Source organism: Dysidea avara, chromosome 4 (genome assembly GCF_963678975.1).
Source record: "Dysidea avara chromosome 4, odDysAvar1.4, whole genome shotgun sequence".
In the NCBI taxonomy this organism is placed as follows: domain Eukaryota; kingdom Metazoa; phylum Porifera; class Demospongiae; order Dictyoceratida; family Dysideidae; genus Dysidea; species Dysidea avara.
In genome coordinates, this window is record NC_089275.1 from 38,199,082 (window position 1) to 38,213,162 (window position 14,081).

Consider the following 14,081-nt stretch of genomic DNA (forward strand, 5'->3'; position numbering starts at 1 on the left):
AATAGAATGGTGCCTACTACTGTAGATTGCTCACTACAGGTGTCTAGTGGGATATATAAAATATCATCCATGAGTGTCACCGCACTAGATACCTAAAACATTAGATACCTCTCCAATTTCCCGGCTATACTAAATTCCCATTTGTCAGATTAGTATAATATTCACTTAATGTTTTCCACACAGTTTTAGTTTCAAGACATTCACTCCTTATATAGTTTGTTAATCTTTTCTGTAATGTGGCAATAATTATAACACACATACAGTATAATCAGTGTGCCTATATGTTTCAGGCTGACCTGGTCAATTATCTAAACCTGGGTCATAAGTATATTTAATGATTTTACATTATTTTGAGGATATACAGTAAATACATACATGCACTATAGTTAACTGTGGTACATACATTTTGTTTAGCACACACACACACACACACACACACACACACACACACACACACACACACACACACACACACACACACACACACACACACACACACACACACACACACGTGCACATGTCATGAAACTAGTAAAATATTTAACTACACTGGTGGATTGGTGTACACTAAGCACTGGCTCCTCCATCAATAGGTAACACAACACCAGTGATGTAAGATGCTTCTTTACTGCACAGAAATAACACAACTTCAGCTGCCTCTTTTAGGTGGCAGAGACGTCCCAATGGAGTTGTCTATAAAAGAACAAATTGTGATTACTACAGGTCGACGGCTACACATCTATGATATGACTTCCAGGTAGTGAAAACTCATTCCTTCAACAAAATAACTACCACTTTGTCGACAATACTATACAGTATTAATGTTATACTCCATTCATCTCTAATTGCATTTAACAGTTATTTTCAGTTTAACAAACTTCCTACTCGATCCCATCTGCTGACTCTGACAACTAGGACCTCAATAGTAAATGCTTACAGGTACTCATTCTTTGTCAATACACCATTCCTCTGGAACCGCATACCTTATGAACATCTTGTCCCTATCCTTGTCCAACACTTTTAAATCAAAACTTTGTTCATTTTGTTTTTGTCTAACTTCTTTTTGTATGTCTATGTCCTTTGTTTTTTTGTAATTGTATTGCTTTGTACTGTCACTGTGTGAGTTTTAGTTTTGCATTTGCTGGGGACCACCTTGTACAGGCACTTAGCCTTTGGTGTACCCTTTTATTTGACAAATTAATAGGTGGGGATTTTCATTACATACTTGAAAGTTCAAATTCTCACTTTGGTGTACTACACAAGACCAGATTCTGCCCATGGCTGGAGACTTACTTTAATCACACACGACAATATGCTGTTATTGTCGAAACTGACCAAACTTGCTTGTTGATATCTAATACCTGGAATTATACAAGTGGTCTGATGCCTTTAGCTAATGTGGAGATGATCAAAGACAGTTAGGCTGTTTGATGGTATTGGTTGAAAACTTTTATATTGAAATATTTCACCCGATATAAGCCCTTGTAACCCATCACTCAGGGCCTGTACATAAACCTTCCTCATTAACCTCTTTGTCATCCCCACCCACCATCTATCATGTTATACATGCTAAAAGGACTATTTATACTGAGCTGTTAATTACTCATACAGTGGACGCCATTGAAGGCAAGGAATCGCTGTAAAATTTGGTACACATAACCTTATAGTACAATATTAGACACTCACTTGTAGTACTGCTGTAAGTACACTAGCTTTCACCTTTTCTTTATCTTGGTTAGGATCAGCTCTCATCACTATGTAGGCAAAAAAAATAATCATCTACACACAACAGATACATGAATTAAGACACATGATAGTGTGCCTTGCATGTGGTCAAGAATAAAACTGGCACACCTCACCAGTGTGTTATTGCAGGACAGGACAACATCATGCACCTCCTTCTTGAAACGGGATAGCAAACACTTTTATTTTTAGTGGTGCATGCAGTAGCACATTTATACCAAATTTGAGCAAATCACCTTACATTTTCCAAACATATGCGGCTGTTCTTCATTTAAGCCTTCATTATTATTTGTATGCCCAAGCCAGGTTCACTATACCCCCAATTCATGGTGAGCATTTTAAATAAAATCCCAACTCTTTAGATCAATGGAAACAAAAGTTATAGCTGTGAATGTAAGCACCTGTAATTTAATTTCTGTAGTCACTGTACAAATCGATTTCTTTATTCTTCCGACTGTCTAGTGATATAATTCCAAAACTACTCACCATAATAGTATGAAACTTTGGTAACTCATTCCAGGGCCGCCCACAGGGGGGGGGCAACTGGGGAATTTTGCTCCGGGCCCCAGCCTGAAAGGGGCCCCAGGAGGCCCCATGAAGGGCCCCCTGAATACCTGTTTAAAAATCGATATACTCTAGTAATAGAGCAGTCAGATATAAATACTCTAATAGAGCAGTCACAGTATTCTTCAGAGGAGCAGTGTAGCAAGCTTATAGATAAGGAGATATGGTTGGTGCTGGGTAGTTATTGTTATTGCCAGCAGGTTGTGACCTTTTTTTTTTTTTTTTGGTCTTCACCTTATAACTTGGGTCAAGGGGCCCCACTTTAACTCTTTGCCCTGGGCCCCTTAATTTCTCTGGGCGGCCCTGACTCATTCTCTGGACAGTTAGGCAATTCAGAAATTGTGTGAACTAAAGTAGGCAATTTGTTTGCTGAAAAGGTCACATGCAACCCTTTGAAGTTCAGCTAAGTTTTCATATCATTTATTTTGAGAGCTTCAGATTCTTTGTGCAAACCATAAAATATGCAAAATTAATGCACATTTCAATTTCTTACATACAATGTACCAAGAAGGTCCAAATTTCACTCGATTCTAAAAATCTATTTTGGTAGGGAACTGGGAATGGGATAGGAACTGAGAACGATCAATAGAAAATACCTTATAAAAGCCATCATGTCAATTATTCAAGGGCCATTTTACTTCTACAACAAAAAATGCCGGTTTCTTAGCAGCGTTGGTGGATCTTTCCACTAAAAATGTAATGATTGAAACACTCTAATAAAGCAGTCGGTTTGCACTACGTAATAATTAGGACCGTACAGACACCACATTTTTACATCTGATCTGATATTTATTCCTAGTACTGATACAGGTTTTCTGATGAACCAATAATGCAGAAGGAGCCAATACTTCAAAAGTGTAACTGATATCCCATATATTTTGAGATACAAGTATTAACAAATGACTACTGTAATTATGGTAAATACAATACCATGTGCTATACTGTTACCAGTAATTGTTTGTAAAGTGTTGCAGTAACAAACTGGTCTGATTTGCAATACACAAAAAGTACATATCAACTGTCAAAAAAGAAACTACAAAAATGTGGTACCAAAAATATCCAGTGACAACAGAACTGCCTACTCTGGGATTTGACCCATGGATCATGAACAGCTGCACCATTTTCTCCAACCATGTGTGCTACATTAGAGTTCACCACAACAATAGTACACAGGATATAACTATTTTACATCCCAGTGCATGGGATATGATGGATATTAAAATAAGCTCCTGTTAGTGAATGTGCACAAGATATCATTTGTATTGAATGTGTGGAGATTTAATTTACAGCTACTAGAGAGACACTACATACAGGCTATAACTATGGAGATGGATGACTTTACTAGGTAGCAGTGTCCAGGTAAGATTCTCCTTTGTCTGGGGTTTGTGGAATGGCAACATGTGGCATACAAGGGCTAAAAAGACTCAACATGTGACAACGATTACTCTGAGACAGAATGGAGCCGGAGGCTATTGGAGAAGGTTAGTTCATTACTCCAACCTTCTCCAATAACCACCAGCAAAGGTTGGTCCTTTACACTGCTGGGACTGACCAGTCTGATGGCTGGACTGAATATCATTACAGACTGTTTCTTGACATTATTTTGCTTTGGACCATCACAATAGTATAGTGTGACTGTGTAAAGGATTAACCGTGTTGTTGTCATGTTTCTTGGTACCATATTTGGTAATTTGGCCCATTGGTAAACAATACCTGTTATGATGTCACAAACTAGTCCAAGTAGGATGATAAGTTACTGGGTGAGAACTAACTTATCACACAGCATATAGCAGAGTCACTCTGTATGGCAGTTATCATTCAGCGCAGCACTTTTATACTCCCATGCACTGGGATATAAATCACCTATACTGATATCCATGATATCATTACCAATTATACTAATATAGTATCGGTACAGCCCTACTAATTACTCTAATAGAACAATCAAGAATTTGAGAGAATGGTCAACCTGTAGTTGATTCATGAATTATAACTTCTTTGGAACCAATTGATTGCATGTAGAAGCAGTGGCGAAGCAAGTAGTTGATATGAGGGGGGGGGCTGGGCTGACCCACACTTATTTCTATAGTTTGGTAAGGCGAGACCAAAAAAAAAAAAAAAAAAAGGTCACAACCAACTGACAAGAGCTTTTCACCTCACCAGCTACCATTTCTAGCTGATAAACTACATAAAAATCCTTACATAGCTCGCTACACACTGACTACTTTATTAGAGTGACTGCTCTATTAGAGTATCTCGATCTTTATGACGGTTTTCAGCCCCACTCCAAGATCATTCTGAGGGGGGGCTTCAGCCCCCTAGCCCCCCCCTTTCCGCCGCCTATGTGTAGAAGTCCAGTGGCAACAATTTGATGGTCCTGGCCAGTGTCATTTTATGTGCCTGTTTTCTATTTTACACATGACACTTCTTCATTACAATTAACACTTCGTCAAAGCAAACGACTAACAATAGCTACATGTAAGCATACATCATGACATTACATTGCTATTAACAAACATCTATCTCCTATATCCAAAAAATAAACTGATTATGATTTTGAACTTAATTAGTCTTACAAACTAGAGGAATGTGAAAATCCCCTATATGACTGACTGTTCATAATGTTCTTACATAATGACTGCTCTAATAGAGTATTTCAATGGTTCAAATGTAGGACATGATGATCTCTATCAGACATTTTCTTTTGGTTGGTATTGTTCTTGCTACAGTTCCCCATTTCCATCATTCAATCTTGTTTCATTGTACTTTTTATCACTGGAACCCATACTTTACTCTTAACTTGATAATGAACTAGTTTGTGAACTTTATATAGCTGTGATATTATATTGGTTCTGGGAGTAATTGGGACTGTTTCTGAACATCGTGATGTTAAGATGTGTATTATAAATAAGCGTGATGTTGTTTTGAACAGTTGTACACAGTATTTTACCTTGTTTTGTTAAAATAAATAATTCATACAATGTTTTGCATATACAATGCTACTGAGTTATAACATCGTGATAGTTATCACTGGAATTTTCAACTACAGTAGGGACCATAACACATTCATAAAAGTACTGAAACAAGCTGGAGTATATAGTGCACGATATTAAATCACAGTAAAACCGATAAGAAGTGCTATATCCCTACTGTGTTCAAGATACCATAACAGAAATGCACAGTAGGGATATGACACTTCTTATTGTTTTACTGTGATTTACTAGTAATCATGGACTACTCCAACTTGTTTCAGTACTTTTTATCAGTGTGCTATAGTCCCTACTCTAGTTGAAATTCCAATTTTTTGTGTAATTGTTTGTTAATTTTTTTTTGTAATAATTATTATGACTGGTGAACCCACGTATACCGCATCAAAAGAAAGAAATGGCACCTCACGTCCCAGCTATATCAATATCGTCTGAAAAGTGAAGTATATAAAATATGAAGTATCCATTACACTTCGTTGTCAGCTGTGTTCAACCTGTTACACAACATTACGAAACAAGGACTGTTCGAAAAGCACCTCTGCAATCCACGCATACTGCATCAAAAGAAAGCGGCGTGCCCCAGCTACCAATTATCGTTTGAAATGTGAAGTATCCGGCCATTGCACTTTGTTTTCGGCTATGTTCAACCCGTTTCACAGCAGTACGAATCAAGAACTGTTTGAAATACACCTCTACAATCAAAGTAGCCACTATGAAAAATACAGACGATTTCTGTTATGAAGGGAAGCCATCACGTGCTACCGCCAAATTGACACTTTTCGCTGTCAGCAAAGATGAATGGGACAAAATGGAGGACTCTGATAAGTCCATGAAGAATGCATTGTATGTACATACTGTGGTATGCCAAAAGGAACCTCTCTGGCCAAAGCAGTGAAAAATTCAAGCCAGTATAGCCTTAGCCGCTATTAAGTTACACTTGTCTGTAGGCAAGTTACACTTGTCTGAAGGCATCAGTCAGTCAGTTACTCAGTCAGTCAGTCAGTCACTAGAAAATTCTATTAAGTAATTAAAATTCTGTAGTAATTTGTTGAAAGCATTTCAAAGGCTTGTTCGGCCTTAGTTTTACCTAACCTATACTGCTCATCGTTGTCTAGGAAAAGTGAGCCTGGTTTTTGGGTAATGTTTTTCCATGGGCCACGCCCACATCTTTGTGGTCACCTACTAAACAGTACTATTGTACTGTATAATAATCATGATATGTTGCACCATACAATGAATTGTAAAAGTAGCAAAATTTCACAACCACTTAACCCTAGCTACATTGTGGGCATTGTCTCTGCTCTGATTGTCTAAAGACATGGTTGTCATACTCTGTTTTCAGTAGCAATCTAATCGTTTTATAAGTAGCTACAGCTACAGGCATTTACTTCCTCTTACTGTAGTGTAAGCACTTCAAATGATTTGTGGTAATATCAAAATATGCTCCTCTAAGGAAAGTGGTGATACAGAAAATGAACTCTCTGGCATGGTTTCCTTGCAGGAAGTAGACCATATAAAGAGAAAAGGAAAGGCAAAGCACAGAAGGCAGACACCTGTTGGAACCAGAAAACAAGTGTTTGTCATGGTGGTGTGAAATGGTGGCCATGTACTGCTTTATTTAGCCTCTAGCTTTGTGACTGTGGTCAGGTCTAATAATTGGGTTTTTGGTCTTCGACTTACAGTTAGGCTGAAGTTGTGATTCAGAGTGGAACCCTCCTTGCCCCTAGGGCCCCACTTTAACTCTTTGCCCTGGGCCCCTTAATTTCTCTGGGCAGCCCTGCTTATAACACCCGATATTACCACTATTTGATATTACCAGATGAGTTTCTTTCCTAAGAACATTCGTGACTGGAACAATTTACCCCACCAAATCATAGAATCTGACTCAATTAACTTCTTTTCTAATAGATTATCATGATTTTAATGGCTGGACTAATGATACCTTAAGTTTGTTGTATGTATATAAAATGTAAATTGTATGTATGCTCTGGACCTGTAATGTTCCACAGCTCCCTGGGATAATATCAGCATAAGCTGCCTATCCCAGTAACAAATCAGCATATTGATAGTGTAAGCAATTACATATCTCCAAGTCTGATTTTCAAATGCTTGATCAGTCAAACATGCATTTATATTCCATGACCCGATGACTGTTCTATTAGAGTATGTTAATCATGGCTTTAGCAGTGATTAACATACCGGTGCTAGTGCAATATACCAGTGCTGTAAACATACAGGTTTTATAGACACTTAAAACTGTGATGAAGCCTGAAATGTGTCTGACTGATAAGCAGGATAGTTGCTACACAATTCTCCAAAAGCACCCTTGTAATAAACTGGCAAAAGCAGCCAGGTTATTCTGTTCAGTAAGGTTAAAACCAACACCTTGTAGTTTTCATTGTTAGATCTAGAGTCATTGTTAATCTGTAGAGTCATTGCTTAGTTCTCAGCCGCCCAAGTCAAATATACTCCAAATTTTGCCCAAAATACTTTCAGGAATTTCCCCAATTTTTAAAACCTATTATGCTCCAGGTTAGCAAAATTCATTGGAACATTTTAATCAGTGAATGCTCTATTAGAGTATTTCACTACAAAGTGACTGTTCTATTATAGAGTATCGATGCATTTGAGAGTTCTACTGACTGCTTTATTAGGGAGTATCGATCTATTTTCATGGATTTAAGCTCCACAGTTGAAATATCCACCTAATGTGCTAGCACTATACTGGCATAGCACTCTAGCCTATTATGCTTTTTATTATGCTGGCACAGGCTTAAGTTGGCTGCAAACGCCTGGTTTAACATTAACAAGAATGGTGAGGGTTTTACTCAGTTAGTTACATGAATGTTATAAAGTGCACTAGTACTATTAAAGTATACATCACTTACTTAAGTCTGCTATGCCATCAAGGGCGTCATCAGCCATTTTACTACCTTCAAGTGCGTGCGGAGCAATGGCACAAACACGAATGTTGTTTTTAGCAAGGCTCTTTGCTGCAGCTCTTGTCATTCCACTCACCGCAAATTTTGAAGCACAGTAAGCAAACAAAACCTCATTACTATTTATTGCAGCAAGACTAGATGTATTTACAATAACACCTCCTTTGCCTAACTCAACCATCTTATTGGCCACGTACTTCATCATCAGAAATACAGTATACACATTCACATCTTGTACTTTCTTAAACATTTCCTCGTCTGTCAGCTGCAGTGGAGCTGTCGGACAAATACCGGCATTGTTAAACAATATGTCAATCCCTCCGAACTCGTCCACGCCTCGATCGTTGTACTGATTTCTTCACATCTTCAACATTAGTGAGGTCACCACAAATACAGATCACAGCTGGACTACCCAGTGATAACAGTTCTGTGACTAGCTGCTGTAGTTTTGGTTCAGTGCTAGGAAGGTCACAAAGTATAAGTAAAGCTCCTTCTTGGGAAAACAATCGTGCTGTAGTGCTCCCAAGTGCTCCAGCCGCGCCAGTGATCAACGCGACCTTTCCTTCAAAACGCGTGGGCCGCTTTTGGTCTAGGCTCCCGTTTTCAGAAGACATCGACAACCTTTTTGCTATAAAAACTGAAACCAAAACTCCCTGAAACCACAGAATTAATTAGGTGGGGTCTATTCTACGGAACGGAACGCTCTCTCAAATGGAACCTTGCAACTTACCATTGCTGAAACTTCCCTTACAAGTTATCAGTGGCACCTCCAGCGGGTGATTAAAGGTAAGATAAAAACAATTAAAGGATCGATTGTGGGTTCTTGTTGGTTGTCATTAGTAACGAAGTACTAATTGCGTGATCAGCTGTCCGGCTCAGTGATCAAAGTTTGTCCATTTTCTAAAGCAAGTGCACGTGCTAGAGGGATTTTGAATGAAATGGCCAGAACTGACAATCAACCTAGACTGCTTTTAATATACGTAGCTACCAAATTTTAAATTCATATTTTTCTGCCACAACTGACCCAAGTCGGTTAGCTATATGTTTGGACACATGCTGCCTAAGGACTCACATGCATGCACCTAATTAATTGTATTACATTTTGCTCATAATTATGATGGTGTTAATAATATTTTTGGCTAGCTAACTGAATCGATGAACGGGTGGCCATGCATATGGCTGCAGGCACTCATAAGGCCAGGTAAACCAGTATCGCTGTGTCTAATTTCATGAGTGTTGCTTAGTCACTGCAGTTGGCTGGCTGACACACCCCTGGCACACTAAAAAATAAAAATCTGAGCATAGCTATTATGGATCCTGTAGAGGATCTATGATTCTATGATATCACATGGTATAGTGTGTATATAGTAAAGAGCCCCATGCATGCACAATTTTTACAGGACAACTGAAAAATCTAGTTTACTTTAACTCAAAGCCTTTAGACCTAGCTAGTGCGTCTAAGTGTATATAGCTAAATAGCTAACAATGATAGAATGAAAGCCATTAGTTCACAAAGAAAGCTATGCAGCTAGGCTGGCTGCATCTACCAAAGCAACCACCATCAGTTGAAGGAGGCTGAACTTTTAATTGTGATGCTAAAGATAGCCATAATACAATTATATTTTGTGATGGTTAGCTATAGCTATATACATATTAGCCATGAATGTTTAGTAGGTTTATATACACGTGTGCATGAGTATAAGTTATAGCTAAATGTATATATTTATGCATATACACAAACCATGACAGACCATAATTCATAAAGTCAGTCCTCCATCTCCAGTAATTTTTAACTTTTATTTATTGATATTGCATTATGTTTTGCAGAAGAATTAAGTGATTTTATTAGCTCATATACATACCACAATCAGTTGCAAAATCAAGTGACCAAACTCATGTGCTTGCCAGCATTCATCATTCAAAAGTGTTTTATTGTCGAGATCTTGACTCCCTGCACTGCTTGTTCTCGATTGTGGGATAGCATTTTCAATCAAAAAATCTTATATTCAAAAAGTTAAACATAATTAGACTAGCTATAGCTACCTATGCACTAGCTACATATCTATGGATGGAAGTACTATCTCAGTATAGCTAGCAATATACAATGTTGGGTTCCTAACAGTTTATTAAATTGTGTAGCTGCCTGACTGAATAAACAACTATGGTTTCTGTTTTTCAAGATTGTACACTGTATCTTTGCTACAAAAAGTTATAGCTATACCTTATCCTGAAATTGCTGTCCATGCAGCACTTTAACACCTAGTGCTGGGGGTGGTGGCAAGAGCAGTCCATCTAGCCCAGGAAGAAAAATTAAATAAAAATTAAAAATAATTCTATTACAGTGCTAATAGCAATACTACAAGTCACAACTTAGCTTTTAGAGTAAAAGAAGTTGTAAAAATAATTATGTGATCCAGTCTGTCTTATTTTATATAACTGCCTGATATCCAAGTTTGATACCTGAAATATTATTGTGCCGTGCAAACAGCTGTGCACCTACCAAATTTTGAATTGTGCTAAACTTATTCACAATTAAGGCAGTAATTGAGTTGGAAAGTCATGCCAAGGCTATATGAGTGGTTGCATTTCATAACTTTCATGTCACTTAGTTCTACATGGAAGTAGCTCAACAAAGGACAACCAGTTTAGCTACACATGTTCAACAGAACATGCTAAGAATAATGCTATATATAGCACTACAGAAACTCAACAATAAAACTTATAAATGTTTAAGCAATCACATGCAATACGGCTGCTATTTCAAATCAGTGGTGAACTAATGGGGTTCCAAGGGTTTCACAGAACTTCCCCCTCTCCAACCTTTGGGAAAGACTTTGACCACGTTTGGCTGAATCAATGAAAAGTTTAGCGTATGAAGTTATCAATTTATTAATGGTCTACTTATTATAGCTATAATGCAAAGTGATCATGCCTCCAGCATAAATTACTTCCTCAGTTTTGTCACAAAACCACCCCCAAACTACCCAATTGGGTGCACGTTGTAGGAAAAGTTTGAACTGTTGTATGTGCATGCAACAATGATTTTGGAATATATCATTAACTGATCACTTTATAACTAACTGCAATTTCAGTTAGGCCATTGGCACATGCAGTGCATAGACTTTGTAATTCAGCATGTTGTATATTAAAGCAAATAGTTATATAAATAAAACCGCATATGTAATTCATATTGTGCTTCACATGATCACTAGTATCAGATTTGTACTGTACTTACAGTTATTATAAATTTGACCAATCAGTTTTTGTGCGCAAAGGTTAACCTGTATGTGTGGTCAGTATTTCTGCATAGAGTGGTTTGGGAGATGTTTGTGATTTTCGGCTACCTATATGTTTGTATCAAGTACATGCATCCATGCTTGACTGCAGAATATTTGACTGCAAATTAACAAATTTTCTTTTAGCTTCTTCTCTGACTTATGACATGATAGAGCAGAACGTACGGTATATAAATTTAGAGTTAGCTAGTTGTCAAATAGTAAAGGTATAACGTTCTAGTACAGTTCTAGTTCTAGTTCAGTTGCCAGAAATATTTAAAGTTAGTATTAGTTCTAGTATTCATTGTTTAGAACAATTTTAGTTAGTATTAGTTCTAGTATTCGTCGTTAGAAACAATAATAGTTTGTATTAATTTTGGTATCCATGGCTGAAACAATATAAGTTAGTATTATAGTACCTACAATTTAGTAAGTATTAGTTATAGTACAGTACCAAGAGTTAATAACTATTATTAACTCTTGACGGTACTGATGCTAGAATACCTATTCATGATCATTACTTTTAAAAGATTGATCACTAACTAGGTGTATTAGAATTATCATACTCTACCACTTTGAGAAGTAGAACTTAATCAAAGATTTAAAAAAAACATCCTATTACAATACTTCTTGTTTCTATGTAAGAAGATCCCTCTTTCTATTTCACTGTTTTTGTTTGTCGCGTGGTTTTGTTTTCCCCTTGTCACCTTTCCACCAGAAGAAAATATTCTTTCGACCAGAGCGGTGGTTGCTAAAATAATATTACAAGCCACTTGAGATAGTAATGGAGTGTTGCCTGGTTGCCTTTGTTCTTACAAATATCATTTTATAGTTTAATGAGTACTTCAAAGTGAGGCTTTAATGTGCCAGACAGTCAGTTCACCAATCAGGTTCCTTCCAAACAGTTGCAGTAGTAGCTATGTAGTTAAAGTTTTAGTTTAGTTTTTGTATTGTTACTATAAAGCTATTAATTGTTCTTCTTCAAAAACTTAAAAGCAACACTTTTCTAATATAGTTCCAGTTTTCCAATTAGATTGTAATGGAATTATAGTTTAGTTCTAGTTCTTAAAAAGAAAAGGCGGCTGTACTAAAGCTACTTTTAGTTCTAGTCCTAGCGTACTAGAAAAACACTTGTCAAAACAGTATTTTAGTCACCATATAGTGCAACGCTCAGTGACACGATGTCATAAAGCATGTAGACTTAAGTCATGGAAGCATGCGTTCCTTTTATAATTATGCAATGCTAGTACTATAAGGTATTCGAATTTGTCATGTCCAAATATAGTAATAAGATGTTGAAGCCATTATGCATCTTCATGTAATAAGCACATCACATGGTGTTGGATACAGATTAGCTACACAATCTAAATCTAAATTATTTGTAGAAACCTGTGGTTGCTGCTTGAGAATTAATGGTGGCAATTAACACTGTAAAGGAAGGCGTGCATAGCTACATATTAAGCCCATTCATGGATGAAATAGTTTAATATCATTAGACACGTTAGTATATTAACTGCATTTATACCACTATAGAAATTCACTGAATCTACTTACTGCTTCATTTCAGTGTGAGAAGACCAATGTAATAAAATCAGTGTACATCAAATTAGTTTGGATATCATGGTAACTTGTGCTGTATACAATCCAGAATTATGCCATGAGTTTTTAACCTTTGGGTGTTACGTGTATAAATTATAGTTACTGTGTGCATAGCTACAAGTTACTTGCAGCGTCATTGTGTATAGTTATAACTATACAGACTTTGTGATCAGTAATAATAACTAACTGTACACTCGTAAACTTTAAAAGTAGATCATTTTTATTTTGATACCCAAACAATTTTCCAGTTACATATAGAGTGAAAGAGCCTGAAGAAAAGGACAAAAAGTTTGGGTCAACAAAGTATGTAGCTGCAGTATTCTTTTCACTAGCTATGGTTTCTGTTAACAAATAAATAAAGGCAAATATTTTACTAAAAATAAAGTGCACTTGCATGATGGTAATCTAACTACGTATGTCTGCTAACATGTGGGTAAGGTTCACTGGCCATGTCATATAACTCCGATAACAACTTCTCAAGGAATTGAACATCTATCCCTGCTTCTTTTAGTGGCTGAAGGTAGTGTCGCAAGCCTCTAATAAGCTGGAGAACTGATACTTCTCCTTTTGGAAAAATTAAACAAACAGCTTCTATTACATGGAGAGCTATTGTGATGAAAAAGTTTCTTTCCTTTAAATGTGTTTTATCATAAGCTACTTGCATGGAAGCTGCAGAGTAAAGCATTGCACACAAGACACCATCATTTAAGTGCTCACTGAACAGGTGTACCTTAATATTCAACATTAGGTTTTGTAGTATAAATAGCACTGTCTGTGATTTAAGCCATCTGTCAATTTCTGGATGTGGTAAAGGCTTAGAACCATGGTTATAAAGACTCCACAGTAGCCCATGCCTATTGGAATCTGTCACATCTGTTTTAGAGACATTGACCATATGCAGTGTTGGATTCATTTTACCAAATTGCAGTCTGTGTTTCTTTTGGTTGTATGTTACAATCAGTGTTGAGAAGCTA

General features: G+C 37.0%; 1 pseudogene; it reads right to left on the minus strand.

The window, feature by feature from the left end:
- Positions 1 to 454: 454 nt before the first annotated feature.
- Positions 455 to 8,871, minus strand: LOC136252047 (3-oxoacyl-[acyl-carrier-protein] reductase FabG-like; annotated as a pseudogene).
- Positions 8,872 to 14,081: the final 5,210 nt, after the last annotated feature.